This window comes from Zalophus californianus, chromosome X (genome assembly GCF_009762305.2).
Source record: "Zalophus californianus isolate mZalCal1 chromosome X, mZalCal1.pri.v2, whole genome shotgun sequence".
In the NCBI taxonomy this organism is placed as follows: Eukaryota; Metazoa; Chordata; class Mammalia; order Carnivora; family Otariidae; genus Zalophus; species Zalophus californianus.
The window spans coordinates 41,317,267-41,336,305 of NC_045612.1; the positions used below are offsets into that span (position 1 = coordinate 41,317,267).

Genomic DNA, 19,039 nt, shown 5'->3' on the forward strand with positions numbered 1-19,039 from the left:
AGTTCTACTTGTTTAGATTCCTCATATAAGTAAGATCATACAATCTTTGTATTTCTATGTGTGGAATTTCACTTAGCACAATGTCCTCCAAGTTTATTCGCATTGTCAGAATGGCAAATTTTCCTTCTACTTTATGGCCAAATGCTATTCCATTATATATAGATAGACAGATCACAATTTTTTATCCATTCATCAGTTGATGGACAAGAAAGTTGTTACCATTATAGGCTGCTGTGATAATGGTGCAATGAACATGGGAGTGCAGATATATCTGTGATACTCTTTTTATTCCCTTTGGATATATACCAGAATTAGGATTTCTGGAGCAAATGGTAGCTTGATCTGTGTTCAGTTTACTAAAGGATCTGCATACTGTTTGCCAAATGGCCATATCAATGTACAATTTACCTTCCCACCAACAGCACACAAGAGTTCCTTTTCTCCATATCCTTGCCAACACAAAGTATCTTCTATGACCAAAATGGAATGAAACTAGAAGTTAATAATTGAAGGAAAACTGAAGAATTCACAAATATGCGGAAATTAAACAATAAACTTGTGTGTGTGTGTGTGTGTGTGTGTGTGTGTGTGTGTGTGTGTGTGTGTATAGTCTGGGTTGCACACTATTAAGGCCCTAAACCCTGACTTGAAAATGGGCAGTAGCTGCAGAGAAAACCTGCGGCAAATGTGGATTTCTTAATTTTTTTTAAATATTGTATTTCTTTATTTGACAGAGAGAGACACAGCGAGAGAAGGAACACAAGCATGGGGAGTGGGAGAGGGAGAAGCAGGCTTCCTGCTGAGCAGGGAGCTCAATGCAGGGCTCGATCCCAGGACCCTGGGATCATGACCTGAGCCGAAGGCAGACATTTAACTGACTGAGCCACCCAGGCGCCCCATGCATTTCTTTAAATAATACACTCTTAAGCAACTAATAGGTCAAGAAGAAATCACAAAGGAAATTAAAAATACCTGGACATGAGTGAAAACAAAAATACAACATAAAGTTTATGGAATGCAGTAAAAATAGCTACCAGAGGGAAATTTATAGCTGAAATAGAATTAAAAAAGATCTCAATTCAACTACCTAACATTATACTTTGATGAATGAGAAACATAGAAAACTAAACTCAAAGTTAAGAGAAGGAAATAATGATGCTTAAAGCAGATATAAATGAAATGGAGAATAGAAAAATAAGAGAATCTATGAAACGAAAAGTTCATCATTTGAAAGATCAACAGAATTGTTCATCTTTACCTAGACTGACTCCCTAAAAAAGAGAGAAAACACAAATAATTAGCATCAGAAATGAAAATGGGATTCACTACAGAAATAGCAAGTTTTATAACAGAATGCTATGTATTGTCATATGCCAACAAATTAGATAACCTAGATGAAATAGAGAAATTCCTAGAAATAAATTACCTAAACTCACTCAAGAAGAAATAGAAAATCTCCACAGATCTGTAACAAGAGATTAAATGAGTTTTCAAAAATCTCCCAAACAAGAGAAGGTCCACATCAGATGACTTCAATGGTGAATTCTATTAAACATTTAAAGAATTAATACCAATCCATCTCAAAAGTCATCCAAAAAATAGAAGATGAGAGAATACTTCCTAACTCATTTTATGAGGGCAGTATTACCCTGATACCAAGGTCAGATAAAAAAACCACTAGAAAAGTAAATGACAGACTAACATCTCTTTATAATAATAGATGTATAAATACTCAACAAAATCCTAGCAAACCAATTCCAATAACTTCTTAAAAAGATTATACACCATGACCAACTACGATCTAGCCAAGAAATGGAAGGGTAGTTCAACAAAAAGATCAATAAATATAATACATCACATCAACAGAATGAAGGAAATACCACATAATCATCTTATTTGACGCCAAAAAAGGCATCTGAGAGCCTGAGTTGGGGGGCACATGTGGGAGGAGCACATTCCCTAGCTGAACAGACACTGTGTCCTGGGATGGCTTAAATTATCAGAAACCAGAAAGTTATTAACTAGAAGTTAATAATTAATAAACCAGGAAGTTTTCTGATAAGTTCTGGCAGGACAAATATTCCAGAAAGGAGAAAGAAGATGGCAGTGGAGTAGGGAGGACCCTAGGCACATCTTGTCTCATGAACACAACTAGATAACCATGAAATCATCCTAAATACCTTAAATACCCCATAAATAGACCTGAAGACTGACAAAACTCTACAACTAAAGGGAGAGAAGAGGCCACACCAAAGAAGGAGCAGGAAACATGACTGGCTTTTCTAATGCACAGAAGGCAGAAACAGACAAAATGCCAAGATGTTGGAATCTACTCCAAATGATGGAACAAGATTAGGCCATGGCCAGAGATCAAAGTGAAACAGATATAAGTAACATGCCTGATGGAAAATTTAACGCAACAATCATACAGTACCCACTGGGCTTGAGAAGAGAAGACATCAGTGATACCCTTACCACAGAGAAAAATCAGTTAAAAAAGAATCAATCTGAGATGAAGAATGAAATACATGAGATTGAAAACAGGCTTGATGCAATTAGCATTAAGCTGGAAGAAGCAGAGGAATGAATTAGTGACCTAGAAGATGAAATAATGGAAAATAATGAAGCTGAAAAAGAGAGAGAAAGAAGAATCATGCAATAAGACAATAGATTTAGGGAACTCAGTGTCTCCATCAAATGTAGTAACATTTGTATCATAGGAGTCCCAGAAGAAGAGAGAGAAAAGGGGGAAGAAAATTTATTTCAAGAAGTAATAGCTGAAAACTTCTCTAATCTGGAGAAGGAAAAAGATATCCAGATCCAGGAGGCACAAAACACCCATCAAAATCAACAAAAACAGGCCAACACCAAGACATATTGTAATTAAGTTGGCAAAATATAGTGATACAGAAAAAATCTTAAAAGCAGCAAGACAAAAGAAGTCCCTAACTTAAAAGGGAAAACCCATAAGGCTAGCTGGAGATTTCTCAATAGAACTTGGCAAACCAGAAGGGAGTGGTATAATATATTCAAAGTACTGAATGGGAAAAATCTGCAGCGAAGACTACCCTATTCAGCAATGCTATCATTCAGAATAGGAGAAATAAATAGTTTCCCAGACAAATGAAAACTAAAGGAGTTTGTGAGTACTAAACCAGCCCGTCAAGAATATTAAAGGGGACTCTGAGTGGAAGGGAAAGACCAAAAGTGACAAAGACAAGAAAGGAACAGAGAAAATCTCCAGGAACAACGACAAAACAAGTAATAAAATGGCACTAAATACATATCTGTCAATAATCACTCTGAATACAAATGAACCAAATGCTCTAATCAAAAGATACAGGTTCCTGTACCTCTGAAACAAATAATACATTATATGTTAAAAGAAGAAGAAGAAGATAGCAGGAAGGGAAAAATGAAGGGGGGGGAAATTGGGGGGGGAGACAAACCATGAGAGACTATGGACTCTGAGAAACAAACTGAGGGTTCTAGAGGGTAGGGGGGTGGGGGGATGGGTTAGCCTGGTGATGGGTATTAAAGAGGGCACATACTGAATGGAGCACTGGGTGTTATATGCAAACAATGCATCATGAAACACTGCATCAAAAACTAATGATGTAATGTATGGGGATTAACATAAAGAATTTAAGAAAAAGATACAGGGTGTCAGAGTATATAAAAAACCAAGACCCACCCATACACTGCCTCTAAGAGACTCATTTTAGACCTAAAGACACCTCCATATTGAAAGTGAAGGTATGGAGAAATATTTATCATGCAAATGGATGTCAAAAGAAAGTCAGAGTAGCAATACTTATCTTGGAAAAACTAGACTTTAAACCAAAGACTGTAACAAGAAGTGAAGAAGGGTAGCATACATAATAAAGGGGACAATACAACAAGAAGTCATAACATTTCTAAATATTTATGTACCCAACATGGAGCACCCAAATATATAAAACAATTAATAATAAAGGAACTAATTGATAATAATATGATAATAGTAGGGGACTTTAATACCCCACTTATGTCAATGTACAGATCATCTAAACAGAAAATCAATAAGGAAACAGTGGCTTTGAATGACACACTGGACTTAATAGATATATTCAGAACATTCCATACTAAAACAGCAGAATATAATTCTGTTCAAGTGCACACAAGACATTCTCCATAATATATCACATATTAGGTCACAAATAGATGTGACCTCAAAAAACACAAAAAGATTGAAATAATACCATGCACCTTTTCTGACCACAATGTTATGAAAATAGAAGTCAACCGCAAGAAAAAATTTGGAAAGACCACAAATACATGGGGGTTAAATAACATGCTACTAAACAATGAATGGGTCAACCAGGAAATCACAAAAGAAATTAAAAAATATAGGGAAACAAATGAAAATAAAAACACAATGGTCCAAAACCTTTGGGATGCAGCAAAAGCTGTCCTAAGAGAGAACTATATAGCAATACAGGCCTACCTCACGAAGCAGGAAAAATCTCAAATAAACAACCGAAACTTACACCTAAAGGAGCTAGAAAAAGAACAACAAATTAAGCCTAAAGCCAGAGAAGGAAGGACATCATAAAGATTAGAGCAGAAATAAATGATATAGAAAATAAAAAACCCCAATAGAACAGATCAATGAAACTAGGAGTTGGTTTATTGAAAAAATTAATAAAATTAATAAGCCTCTAGCCAGACTTATCAAAAAGAAAAGAGAAAGGACCCAAATAAAATCATAAAGAAGAGAGGAAAAATGAAACCAACACCACAGAAATCCAAACAATTATAAGAGAATATTATGAAAAACTGTATGCTATGAAAGAAGTTGAAGATGACACACAAAAAAATGGGAAGATATTCCATGCTCATAGATTGGAAGAACAAATACTGTTAAAATGTCTATACTACCCAAAGCAATTGAGAGATTTAATGCAATCCCAATCAAAATACCAACAGCATTTTTCAAAGAGCTAGAACAAACAATCCCAAAATTTGTATGGAACGACAAAAGACCTCGAATAGCAAAAGCAACCTTGAAAAAGAAAAGCAAAGCTGGAGGCATCACAATTCCAGATCTTAAGTTATATTACAGAGCTGCAGTGATCAAAAGAGTATGGTATGAGCACAAAAATAGACACATAGATCAATGGAACAGAATAGACAACCCAGACATGAACCCACAACTCTATGTTCAATTAATCTTGGACAAAGCAGGAAAGAATAACCAATGGGAAAAAGACAGTCTCTTCAAACAATGGTGTTGGGGAAACTGGACAGGAACATGCAAAAGAATGAAACTGGACTACTTTCTTACACCATACACAAAAATAAACTCAAAATGGATTAAAGATCTAAGTGTGAGATCTGAAACCATAAAAATCCTAAAGGAGAACACAGGCAGCAACCTCTTTGACCCCAGCTGTAGCAACTTCTTACTAGACACGTTGCTGGAGGCAAGGGAAATAAAAGCAAAAATAAACTATTGGGACTATTTCAAAATAAAAACCTTCTGCACTGTGAAGGAAACAACCAACAAAACTAAAAGGCAACCATGGAATGGGAGAAAATATTTGCAAATGACATGTCTGATAAAGGGTTAGTATCCAAAATATATAAAGAACTTATACAACTCAACACCCAGAAAATGAATAATCCAATTAAAAAATGGGCAAAAGACATGAATAGACATTTTTCCAAAGAAGACATAGAGGTGACCAACAGACATGAAAAGATGCTCAGCATCACTCATTGTCAGGGAATTAGATATTAAAAGTACAATGAGATATCACCTCATACTCGTAGGAATGGCTAAAATCAATTCAGAAGAAACAACAGAGGTTGGTGAGGATGTGGAGAAAGAAGAACACTATTATGCTGTTGGTGGGAATGCAAACTGGTATAGCCACTGTGGAAAACAGTATGGAGGTTCCTCAAAGAGTGAAAAATAGAGGACTACCCCACAACCCAGCAATTGAACTACTAGGTATTTACCCAAAGAATACAAAAATACTAATTGAAAGGGATATACGTACCCTGATGTTTATAGTGGCATTATCTACAATATCCAAATTATGGCAGCAGCCCAAGTGTCCTTCAACTGATGAATGCATAAGGAAGATATGGCATACATACACACAAAAAATGGAGTATTACTCAGCCATAAAAAAGAATGAAATCTTGCCATTTGCAGTGACATGGATGGAGCTACAGAGTATTATCCTAAGCAAAATAAGAGAAATATAAATACAATATGATTTCACTCATATGTGGAATTTAAGAAACAAAACAAATTAGCAAAAGGGAAAAAAAGAGAGTGGCAGGCAAACCATGAGACTCTTAACTATAGCGAACAAACTGATAGCTATTAGAGAGGAGGTGGGGAGTGGGAATGGGTGAAATAAGTGATCAAGGAGTGCTTGTATTGTGATGAGCACCAGGTGTTGTATGGAAGTGCTGAATCACTGTCTTGTACAACTGAAACTAATATTACACTGTATGTTAACTTACTGGAATTTAAATAAAAACTTTTAAAAAAGGCATCTGACCAAATCCAATACCTGTTCATTATTAAAAAACTCAGAAAACTAGCAGTAGATGGGAATTTCCTCAATATGAAAATAGGTTTTTATAAAAACTGCACAGCTAACATAATACTCAATGATAAAGTACTGAAAGCTTTCCTCCTAAGTACAGAAACAAGTCACGGATGTCCACTTTCACCACTGCTATTCATCATTGTACTGGAAGTTCTATTCAAATAAATTAGATAAAAAAAAGGAATAAAATGAATCCATATTAAAAAAGAAATAAAATGACCTCTGTATGCATATGACATAATCCCATGTATACAAAATCTGCAAGAATCTGCAGGAAAAGCAACTAGAGCTAATAAACCAAATCATCATATTTGCAGATTACAAGATCAACACACACAAGTCAGGTGAGTTTCTATGAACCAACAATAAATAATCTGAATAGGAAATTAAGAAAGCAATTTCAAGTATAATAGCAACTAAAAGAATAAAATATCTAGGAATAAATTTGAGCAATAAGGTAAAACACTTGTGTGCTAAAAACTACAAAACATTGCTGAAATAAAATAAAGAATACATAAATGAAAAGAAAGACATCACATGTCCACAGCCTGGAAACTTTAATATTACTAAGATATCAATACTATCTGAAGTGATCTACATATTCAATGCAAACCCTATCAAAATTTTAAAAGCCTATTTTGCAGAAATGGTAAAAACTGATCCTTAAATTCATATGGAATTACAAGGAGCCCTGAATGCTAAAACAATCTTGAATAAAAATAACAAAGTTGAAGGGCTCACACATCCCAATTTCAAAACTTAATACAAAGCTACAGTAATCAAAATAATGTGATCCTGGCTGGCATAGGGACAGACATATAGACCAATAGAATAGAAGTGACTCCAAGAAGAAACATATAACACTTATGGCCATTTGATTTTCAACAAGGGTACCAAGCCAATTCAATGGGAAAAGAATAGTCTTGTCAACAAGTGGGACTGTGACAACTGAATTTCCACAGACCAAAGAATAAAGCTGGACCCCTGTTTCACACCATACAGAAAATTAACTCAAAACAATGTATTTAGGTTATATTCTTACATTTAGGACCAACAACCTAAATATACTAGCTAAAACCATAAAACACATAGACGTAAATAGGAGTAAATCTTCATGATCTTGGATTTGACAATGGAATATTAGATATAACACTAAAATCATGAGATTGAAAGAAATATTTAATAAAGTATTGATAAAGTATGTAAAGAAAGAGAAAAATTGATAAATTATACTTCATTAAAATAAGTAAGAGTAAACCAAGAAGGATGAATTTTACCTTGCTGATGAGTTGGACCTTATTTTACAAATGGTAGGAAGCTCGTGAAATGTTTTAAGCAAGAAATACGAACAGGCTTTTAGTGTTTTGAAAAGATTACTTTGGTACCAGTGTAGAGAATGGATTTAAATGCCTCTTCTTATTATTGAAGTCTAGGAATTTTTATTCTGTCACTATTTTATTGTTTAATTGTTATAAGGAAACATTGATATGTACAAAAAAAACCCATTTGTGCATCACAGGACATTATCAGGGAAGTGAAAATAAAACATATAAATTGGAAGAAAACATTTGCAAATCACATATCTGATAGGGATTTTATATGCAGAATAAAAAAAAACCCAAATCCAACAACAAAAAGGCAAACAACTCAATTAAACTAGCAAAGGAAGCCAATGTGCATCTCTTCAATGAAGACATACAACTGCCTAAAAAGCCCTTGAAAAGATGCTCAACATTATTAGTCATTAGTGAAATACAAATCAAAATCACAATGATATATCACTTCTCACTAACCAGAATGGCTATAATTTTTAAAAAAGAGAAAAAAGAAAAGAAGTTATGGCAAGGATTTAGAGAAATTAGAACCCTCATACATTCCTGATGGGAATGTAAAATGCTGCAGCTGCTACGAAAAATAGTCTGACAGCTCCTCAAAATTTAATAAGGAATTATCACATGACCCAGCAATTCTACTTCTAGGTATATACTCAAAAGAATTGGAAACAGTGACCCAAACAAATATCTGTTCACCAATGTTCATAGCAGCACTATTCACAATAGTTAAAAAGTGGAAACAACTCAAGTGTCCATCAACAGATAAATGGATTAACAAAATGTGGCATGTATATATACATTAACATATATATTTATATTGGCATATATATGTATGTGTGAATATTATTCAGCCATAAAAAAGAATGAAGCTCTTGATACACACTACAACATGTATGAACCTTGAAAACATGCTAAGTGAAATAAGTATACACTAAGAACAAATATTGTAGAAGATGTGGTACATATATACAATGGAATATTACTCAGCCATCAAAACGAATGAAATATTGCCATTTGCAACAACATGGATGGAGCTAGACTGTATTATGCTAAGTGAAATAAGTCAGTCAGAGAAAGACAAATACTGTATGATCTCAATCATATGTGGAATTTAAGAAACAAAACAGATGAACATATGGGAGGAGGAAAAAAAAGGAGAGAGGGAAACAAACCATCAGAGACTCTTAATGATAGAGAACAAACTGAGGGTTGATGGAGGGAGGTGGGTAGGAGATGGGCTAGATGGGTGATGGGTATTAAAGAGGGCATTTGTTGTGATGAGCAATGGGTGTTGTATGTAAGTAATGAATCACTGAATTCTACTCCTGAAAGCAATATTGCACTGTATGTTAACTAAAATGTAAATAAAAATTAAAAAAAAATAATCTGTAAGAGATTTATCTGACACTTACAATAGGAGGACCTTATTTGGATCCTAATTCAAATAATGAAAAAAAGTTTTTGATGACATTTATGAGCCCACTGGAAATTGGAATGGTAGGTGGATATTTGATATTAAGAAATTCTGCCAATTTTTTTAGGTATGATAATGACATTGTGGTCATATTAAAATAGTCCTTATCTTTAAGAGATATATACTGAAATTTGTACAGATGAAGTGATATAATATGTGTCCAAATAATATGGGATGAGTGGGTGTAAGTATAGATGAAACAAGACTGATGAAGAGTTGATAACTATTGGGAACTGGGTGATGGATAACATGGGTATATTATCCATGCTTTTTTTTTCATATAAGAATTTCCTTCATACCATATTTTCTCCATCAATTTATCATGAAAAATTTCAAATATACAACAAAAGTTAAAATTTTTTTATGAGAACATTATATATTCATTATTTAGTTTCTCCCATTTTAAAGCACAGGCTATGTCCATCTCTATCCATCCATTAATCCACCTTATTTGTATTCTTTTCAAATAAATTGTAGACTTCTGTTTCCTTTCTGATAAGTGGTTCAGCATACATATCATTAACCAATTTAATATTTGTTTAAAATATTTTCATATAAAATTTACAATGAAATGTACAAATCTTAACTATGTGCACTTGACAAATACATATACTCAGGTAACCAAAACCCCTCTCAAGATATAGAGCATTGCTATCACTCAAAATTTTCTTTGTGCCCCTTCCCAGTCAATCCCCATACATCACTTCAACCTTTCTACTAAGGCAACTACTGTTGTGATCTTTCTACCACAGATTAGTTTTTCTTGCTCTGGATCTTAATATAAATGAATTCACATAGGATGTACTCTTTTGTGTAATGTTTCTTTAACTCTTCATAATATTTTAGAGCTTCATCTACTCTGTTACATGTGTCAGTAGTTGGTTCCTTTTTATTGATGAATAGTATTCCACTGCATGACTATACCACAGTAGTCTCCCGTTGATGAACAACTGGGCTATTTCCAGTTTGGGCTATTATAAGTAAATCTACTATTAACATTCTTTATAAGCATTTTGTGAATATAGGGTTTTTATCTCTCTTGGAGTGAAATTTCTGAGTCCAAAGATAGGTGTACATTTTGCTTTATAACTGCCAGCCAGAACTTTGTGCAATGTGTTTGTATCACTTTACACTCACACTGCTGGTGTATAAGACTTCCAGTTGCTCCACATCCTCACAAATATTTTCTATTATCAGATTTTAAATGCTAGCCATTCTGGTGGGAATGTAGTAATATCTTATTGTGGTACTAATTTGAATTTTCCTGATGACTAATAATGTTGAATACATTTTCATATCCTTACTGGCTATTCTTAAATCTGTTCTGTAAATCATCTGTTAAAATCTTTTGTCCATGTTTAATTGTTACTTTACATTTTTAATTATGCATATTAGCAGTTCAATTATGTCTTGCACACCAGTCTTTTGTCAGGTATACATCCTGACAATATTTACTCTCCAGTCTCGGCTAGTCTATAAATTTTCTTTTTTTCAGTTTCCATTTTTTAATATTTTATTTTGTATTTAAATAACATTTATATATACTTAAGGTTTGTAACATAATGATTTGATATACATATATACAGTAATATGAGTGATTACCATATAATTAATATATCATCTCCTCACATACATGATGGACACCTGAAATCTACTCTTAGTGTATTTCCAGTATTCAGTATAGTATTAATGACAGTTATTATGCTGTACATTAGATCTTTAGACTTATTCATCCTCCATAGATACAACATTGTACTCTGACTGACATCTCCCCATTTCCCCCACGTCCCTGTCCCTGGTAACCACCATTCTACTCTCTGCCTGTATGAGTCTGAATTTTTTAGATTCTGTATATAAGTGAGACCATGCAGTATTTATCTTAACCATGTGTTCTGATGCTTTGACATCTGGGGCTTTGCTGACCCAGGACAGACTGCCCCTCCCAGGGCTAGCCAATTCTTAGAGACAGTAAACAACTTGCCTTGGAGCTGCACCTTTCATATGCAGACCAACCAACCCAGAGCCCACACCCCAACCACCTTTATAGGGCTCTCATACTCTAAGCCACCAATCCCCTATCCAAATCACCCCGGGACAGGGACCAGACAACTAGGGTCAGCCCTTACAACCCTGAGTCTGCTGAAATTATTGAAACTAGTCAATCCTAAATCTGCTCATCTGCCTTGCTTGCTTGTTCTCACAGAAGCCACAATAAAGGCTCATGCCCTTGTTTTCCTGTCACTCTGCCTCCTGACTGACCCTGGTGCTTCCCTTGGCATTCATTGTGTCCCCTTCTCTTGGGATCTGTGAATATAGTGACTACTTTTTCAATGGCAGTTGTCTTCTGATCTGATGGACTTGCCATACCTAAAGAAAAATAAAACCTATATTTTAAAATGAGGGTTCATTATACTATTCTGTTCACTTCCATATATATGTGAAATTTTTCATAATAAAAATTTCTTAATGACATTGCTGCTATGAGCTGAATTGTATTACCCCAAAATTTATATTTTGAATCCTTAACCCCCAATCCTTTACAATGTGATTGTATAAAGAAAATAGGGACTTTAAAGAAGTGATTAAGTTAAAATGAAGCTGTTATGTGGGCCCTAATCTAATCTGACTGGTATCCTTATAAGAAAATTTGGATATACAGTGACACCAGGGATGTGTACATACAGAGAGACAAACAGGTGAGGACACAGCATAAAAAATGGCCATCTAAAAGCCATGGTGTGAGGCCTCAGGAGAAGCCAAACCTGCTGAAACCTTGATCTTGGACTTGTAGCCTTCAGAACTGTGAAAAAAAAAATTCTTTTGTTTAAGCCATTTTGTGGCATTTTTATGGCAGCCCTGGCAAACTAATACAACTGCCTACCCCAACTAGAATACCAAGTCCATTAAGTTAAGACAAGGAGTAGGTAAATGAGGCATCCTTGACTCTTCTCATTTCCAGTTTTAATCAATACCTAGATATGATTGATTGTATTTTCAAATTTTTCTCTCATCTCTTCCTCTTTTTTTCTTTATTACCACTGCTCTATTCCTGGTCTTTATCATCATTCATTGGTGTCTTTGACTCTAGAGTTGTTTTCTTTAAACTGTCCCCCACATAGCCATCAGAGTAAGCTATTAAAATGTAAATTAAATTATACCACACCACAGCTTAATGTCTTCCAAAATCTCGCCCTTAACATCTAGAGAAGAAAGTCCAAGTTTCTTCATATGGCATACCAGGTCTTCCATTAATGTCAATCTTTAACATTTCTTCAGCCATTAGACTACTCCCTGCCTTAACACTTTATACTCACTCTAGTAACACCTCAACAGTTGGTGGTTCCTTGAGATTTCCATGAAATGTCTTACTTTTGTACCTGTGATAAAGCTGTTACAGGCTTATATACACTTAGTTAATGCGACAAAACTCTATTCATCTTTTAGGAATTAGTGTTTTAAACTTAACTTTTACCTTCTCTAGACAGAAAAATTGGAAAAATACATAGAATACCATAGTAACTACCAGTATATCCAATACCTAGAATTATACATTCTCAGACTTATATTTTACCATCTTTGCTTCAAATATTTTCATGTTTTAAACTTTTTTATTGTAGAAGTTTTAAAACATTAAAAGTAGATAGGAGAGTACAATGAACCCCCATGTATCTATCATCAAGTTTTAACATTTATCACCACATGGCCAACATTCTTTCATGTATATACTATACTACTCCCAACTCTACTGCTCTACTTCAAAGCCAATTTTTGAGATATCATTTCACCTATAAATAATTCAATGTGTATCTTTAAAAGATAAGGACTTTTTAAAACAAGAAAATAAACATGATATAACACTTATATTATTATTTAATAATTTTTCAATATTATCAATTATCAAAATATCAAATACTTTGTTCAAAAATATTATCAAGTATTTTGTTCTTATTTTTCCCATTGCCTCATAAGTTATTTGCATTGATTTGGTTTCATATAGAATATGAATAAAATAATGAAATAGAACATTGAAGATCAGGTTTAAATCTCTTTTACTCTTCCTGTATTCTCTTCCTTCCTTCCCTAGAGACAACTAATATCATTAATTAGCTATGTATTTTTCCATTCCAGAGTAAATTCCTATATATGTATCTATGAACAATAAACACTTTGGCTTTGGATAATTTTAGAAATGTGTACAAATTATATTATAATACTCTCTTGTAGTTTTAAAAATGGTTATTATAAGTTTCATACTCTTTCTTTTCTACAACTGTTTATTTGTAGCTTTCTTTTTTATTCTTGGTCAGTATTGCTAGAGGTTTCTCTATTGTGTAAATCTCTTAAAAGAACCAACTTTAGGTTCTGCTATTCTCTTTTTTGTTTTATATTTTACTAATTTGTTTTTAATTTTATTCTTTTATTTTATTGAATCTAAAATGCTGTAGGGGTGCCGGGCTGGCTCAGTCGGGAGAGTATGCGACTTGATCTTGGGGTTGTGAGTTCAAGCCCCACAACTGGGTGTGGAGATTTCTTAAAAATAAAATCTTTAAAAATAAAATAAAATAAAATAAAATAAAATAAAAATAAAATAAAATAAAATAAAATACTGCAAATTGTAAAACACCATTATTTCATGTGCCATTAAGAAAAAAATACTTTGCCAATGAAATCATGATGTATAATTCATTTTGGAATGTGCATCCCAATTTCAGAGATGTTAAAATATGCAAAAATGGGTATCTTGGAATTGATGACATACAGAATTTCCTTCCATCTATTTGAGTTTACTTTTCTCTATTAGATTCTTTTAAACTTATCGAGACTTGTTTTATGACAATATGGTTTATCTTGGTAAATGTTCTATGTGTACTTGGAAAGAATATGTATTATGCCATTGTTAGGTAGAGTGTTTTGTAGATATCAATTAGCTCAAGTTGGTTGATAGTGCTAATTTATTCTATATTTTTACTGATTTACTGTCTAGTTTTCCTATGAATTGCTGAGAAAAGGATGCTGAAGTCCTCAAACATAATTGTGAATTTGTCTGTTTTTCCTCTCAATTTAATAGTTTTCATGCGCTTTGAAGCTTTATTGTGAGGTGCCTACACATTTAGGATTGGCATGTTTTCTTGGACTAATTTAAATAATGTAATATTCTTAATTCCCTGCTCTGAAATCTACTTTGATGATATAAGTACAGCCGCTCCAGCTTTCTTTTACATGCTATATATTTTCCATCTTTTTATATTGTATCTTTAAGTTTAATGTGGGTCTCTTTTATTTTTTTAAAGATTTTATTATTTGAGAGAGAGAGGGAGAAGCAGGCCTCCCATTGAGCAGGGAGCCCAATGTGGGGCTCCATCCCAGGACCCCAGGATAATGAACTGAGCCAAAGGTAGATGCTTAACCAACTGAGCCACCCAGGTGCCCCTAAAGTGGGTCTTTTGAGATGGTATATAGCTGGGTCTTACTTTTTTATCCAATATGATAAACTTGCTTTTTTATTGGGGTGTTCATACTATTTACTTTAATGTAATTAACAGCATGACAGGGCTGCAATTTGTTATTTTGCTATTTTTTCTATTTGACTCATTTGTTCTTTATGTCCCTTTTTCTCTTGTCCTGCCTTCTCTTGGATTGACTATTGTAACAAATAATTCCATTTAGGTCTACCATTGACTTATATTAGCTATGCTTTTTTTTAGGGGTTGCTATAGGATTTGTAATATACAACTTTAATTTATCACAGTCTACATCCAAGTGATTTTATGCCATTTTGTGCATATAGTGTAAAAACTTCCTAACAGTATATCTCCATATCCTCTCTTGCCTTTGTGCACTTGTTGTCATACATTTTACATCTATATAAACTACAGAATTTACATTTTTATTTTTCATTTAAAAGAGATAAAAACTGAGAAAATATATTTTATTTTACCTGTACATTTACTATTTCTGGTGCTTTCCTTTATTTAGATCTAAATTTCCATCTGTATTATTATTTTTCTGCCTGAAGAACTTCCTTTATTATTTTTCATTGTGCAGGTCTGGTGGTGATGAATTCTCTGTTTCTGTTTTGATCTTTATTTTGTCTATTTTAAAAGATGTATTCAGTGTGTATAGAACCCTAGGTTTACAGGTCTTTTCATTGTCCTTTGGATAATATACTTTCTGAAGAGAAATCTGTTGTTATACTTGTCTTTGTTCCTCTGTATATAATGTGTCTTTTTTCTTTTCCCTTTGGCTTCTTTTAAGATTGTTTTTTATTACTGGCTTTCATCAATATATGTGCGCTTTCCTATTTAATAACTTTTTGTCTCCTTGTTCTATTACTTTAAGAGAGGAGTGTGCTATGACCATAAATTTGTCAGTTGCTCCTTTTAAATCTACTGGGTTGGGATGCCTGCGTGGCTCAGTTGGTTAAGCGTCTGCCTTTGGCTTGGGTCATGATCCCAGGGTCCTGGGATCAAGTCTGCATTGGGCTCCCTGCTCAATGGGGAGCCTCCTTCTCCCTCTCCCTCCGCCTACTGCTCCCCCTGCTTGTGTATGCACTTTCTCTCTCTGATAAACAAATAAAGAAATTCTTTAAATAAAAAAAATCTTTAAATAAAAAAATCCTTAAATTAAAAAAATAAATCTACCAGGTTATTTACATTTTGAGGTTATATTATTAGATGTATGCATTCCTGGCTGTTATTATCTTCTGGGTAGAATGTCACTTTTATCATTCTATATTGTTTTATCTTTATTTACAGTTTCTGCTTCATATTTTATCTCATATTAATATTGCTATACCACCTTTCCTTAGGATAAGTCAGGTATATTTTTTTGCCATTCCTTTATTTTCAGCCTTTCTATATAAATTTGCTTAAGTGTCTCTTATATACAACATATAACTAGATTAATTTTTAAAACTGATACCTGAAAGTTTAACATGTTTACATTTATTGAAATTACTGATGTATTTGGAACTATTTCAGTTATATTTTTTAAAAGATTTTATTTATTTGAGAGAGAGATAGAAAAACAGCATGAGAGGGAAGAAGGTCAGAGGGAGAAACAGGCTCCCTGCTGAGCCAGGAGCCCAATGTGGGACCTGATTCCAGGACCTGGGGATCATGACCTGAGCCGAAGGCAGACACTTAACCAACTGAGCCACCCAGGTGCCCCTCAGTTATGTTATTTTGTGTTTTTTCTTAATCACACTTTTCTTTTTTCTTCTTTTCCACCTTCCACTGTCCTGATTAAATTTTCACAATTCCCCCTTTTTTTCCGTGCTACTGCTTTGAAAGTTATACCCTCTATCCCTCTTCTTTTAGCATGCCCTTAAAATTTTAAATTTCATGTTTGAATTTACAAAGCCTACAGTTCATCAACCACTGCTTTTCTCCATAAAGATTCAATAACCTAAGAATGCTTTAATTCTCATCTTCCCACCCATCTTATTTTAAATAGTATTTTAGTTTTACTTTATTTCAAATCTCATGAAATTATTTACCATTGTTATTAATTTTTACTGCCTGTTTTTATTTATATTTACCAATATTTTACCAACTTCTTTGCTCACCATTTCTTCTTGGAGTTTGATACCTCTTTTTGGTTTCATTTTACTTCTTTCAAAATTCTTTAATAACTCCCTTATTGAGACAATATGAATAACTCTCACAGTCTCTGAATATCTAAAAATACATTTATTGCACCCTCAAAGTTTATTTATTTACTTTTTTAAAGATTTTATTTATTTATTTTAGAGAGGGTACAAGCAGGGGGGAATGGGCAAAGGAAGAGGGAGAAGCAGGCTCCCCACTGAGCAGGGAGCCCGATGTGGAGCTCGATCCCAGGACCCTGGGATCATGACCTGAGCTGAAGGCAGACGCTTAACCATCAGAGCCACCCAGGTGCCCCGATCAAAGTTCATTTAAACATAGAATTCTAGGTTGGGAAATATTTTCTTTCAACATTTTGAAGACATTATTCCATTATTTAAGGCATCTATTGTCACTGATAAGAAATCTTCCAGTCTAATTATATTCCTTTTGTAGATAAATAGGCATTTTCTTTCTGGCAGTTTTTAAGATATTTACTTACTATCTGTGATGCTGTGCAGGTTCACTATGATAGGTCTGCATATAGATTTATTTAATTTTTCTGCTTAGGATTCTTTGTGATCCTTCAATCTAATGATTCATACATACCCTTAATTTTGAAAATGTACCTCTTCAAATATTGCTTCTTCCTGATTATCTCTAGTCTGTCCTCCTGGAACTTTTATTAGATATAAATTGAACCTTCTCACCCTATCCACCATGTTTCCCAACTTCTTTTTAACCTTTCCAATCTCTTTACCTATCTCTGGTGTGATTTCCACTGTATCTATCTTCCAAATGTACTAATTCTCTCGTCATTTGCTTCCTCTTCAAAGCATATATTTAATATATTAAATTAATATATTTAATTTAATAAATTATACATTAAGTTTATATATTTAATTTGATAAATACATATAATTAATTTATACAATATTATAAATACATATAATTATTTTAATAACTATATATTAAATATATAAATTAAATTTTATATTTACTTAATAACTATATATTAAGTTAAATGTGTCATGTTTAATATATAATTTATGAAATATAAATTTAATATATAATTATTAAATCAAATTTAAATTTAATATACATTTAATATGTATTTATATATTTAACTTAGTTTCTGTTCATTCCTTTAACTTTTTAAACATGTATTTATTTTAAAGCCTCTTTCTGATTGGTTTAGTATTTCTAGTTCCTAGGCTATAAATTTTCCCACATATTACATCTGATCACATTGCCTCAAAGAAGTTCATTTTCTTGGAACATTTGTAATTTTTTAACCATGAATTCATCTTCTGTAGACATTTTCTATGGGAGTCCCAAATACCCTAGGTTGTAAGATGTCTCCCTTTGAGACAGTTTCACACTTACCTTTGTCAAAACTTTAAGGGTTTCACTGATTTCAGACCAGATGCTACTGTTAACTCCTTAGCTCAGTGTCCTCACCATTATAGTCAATTGAACGGTGACCACACCTCCATGCTGCACAGGTCTGGGATTTCAATTTCTCTCAGGTGGGACTTTTTCCCAACCCTTGCCCAGAGGATACAGGAAGCTCCTTGACACTTCCCCACGCTGATGGGCCTACTTTCTCTGGTCTTTCATAACCTTCCAATTCTATATTAGTCCTACTTCGCATGTAGGAGGTTTGTGGTCTGGACTCTCCTTTCCATATGGTTATTACACCTCAGCCCACAATCAATTAGGCCTCTATCCAGTTCTGAAATGCCTGAGAGCAGTTTTAGTTTTAGTCCTACTCACCACTAAATTTAAATTCTTTTGTTTTTGGCACCTAAGGATTTTTCATTCTTGTTCTAAGCTTGGTCATATATTTATATTATAATGATTCCCCCCTTATTTTCTTTGTTTTAATTTTTTTTGAGGGGGATGCAGACTTTAGATCCTTTTGTAGATTCTTGACCTGCCAGATTGACAAGAAGTCAACCCCAAAATAAGAATAACTCAAAAAGCAAGAAAGACATAAAGTGTTAAAAAGTTCAGTCCAGAGAGATGACACTTATA

The 19,039-nt window shown here is 33.5% G+C and overlaps 1 protein-coding gene across 2 annotated transcripts in view; it reads right to left on the bottom strand.

The window, feature by feature from the left end:
- The window catches only part of RADX (RPA1 related single stranded DNA binding protein, X-linked), an 88,741-nt gene that overhangs the window by 36,517 nt on the left and 33,185 nt on the right, over positions 1-19,039 (bottom strand). The gene's annotated exons all lie outside the window — the stretch shown is intronic.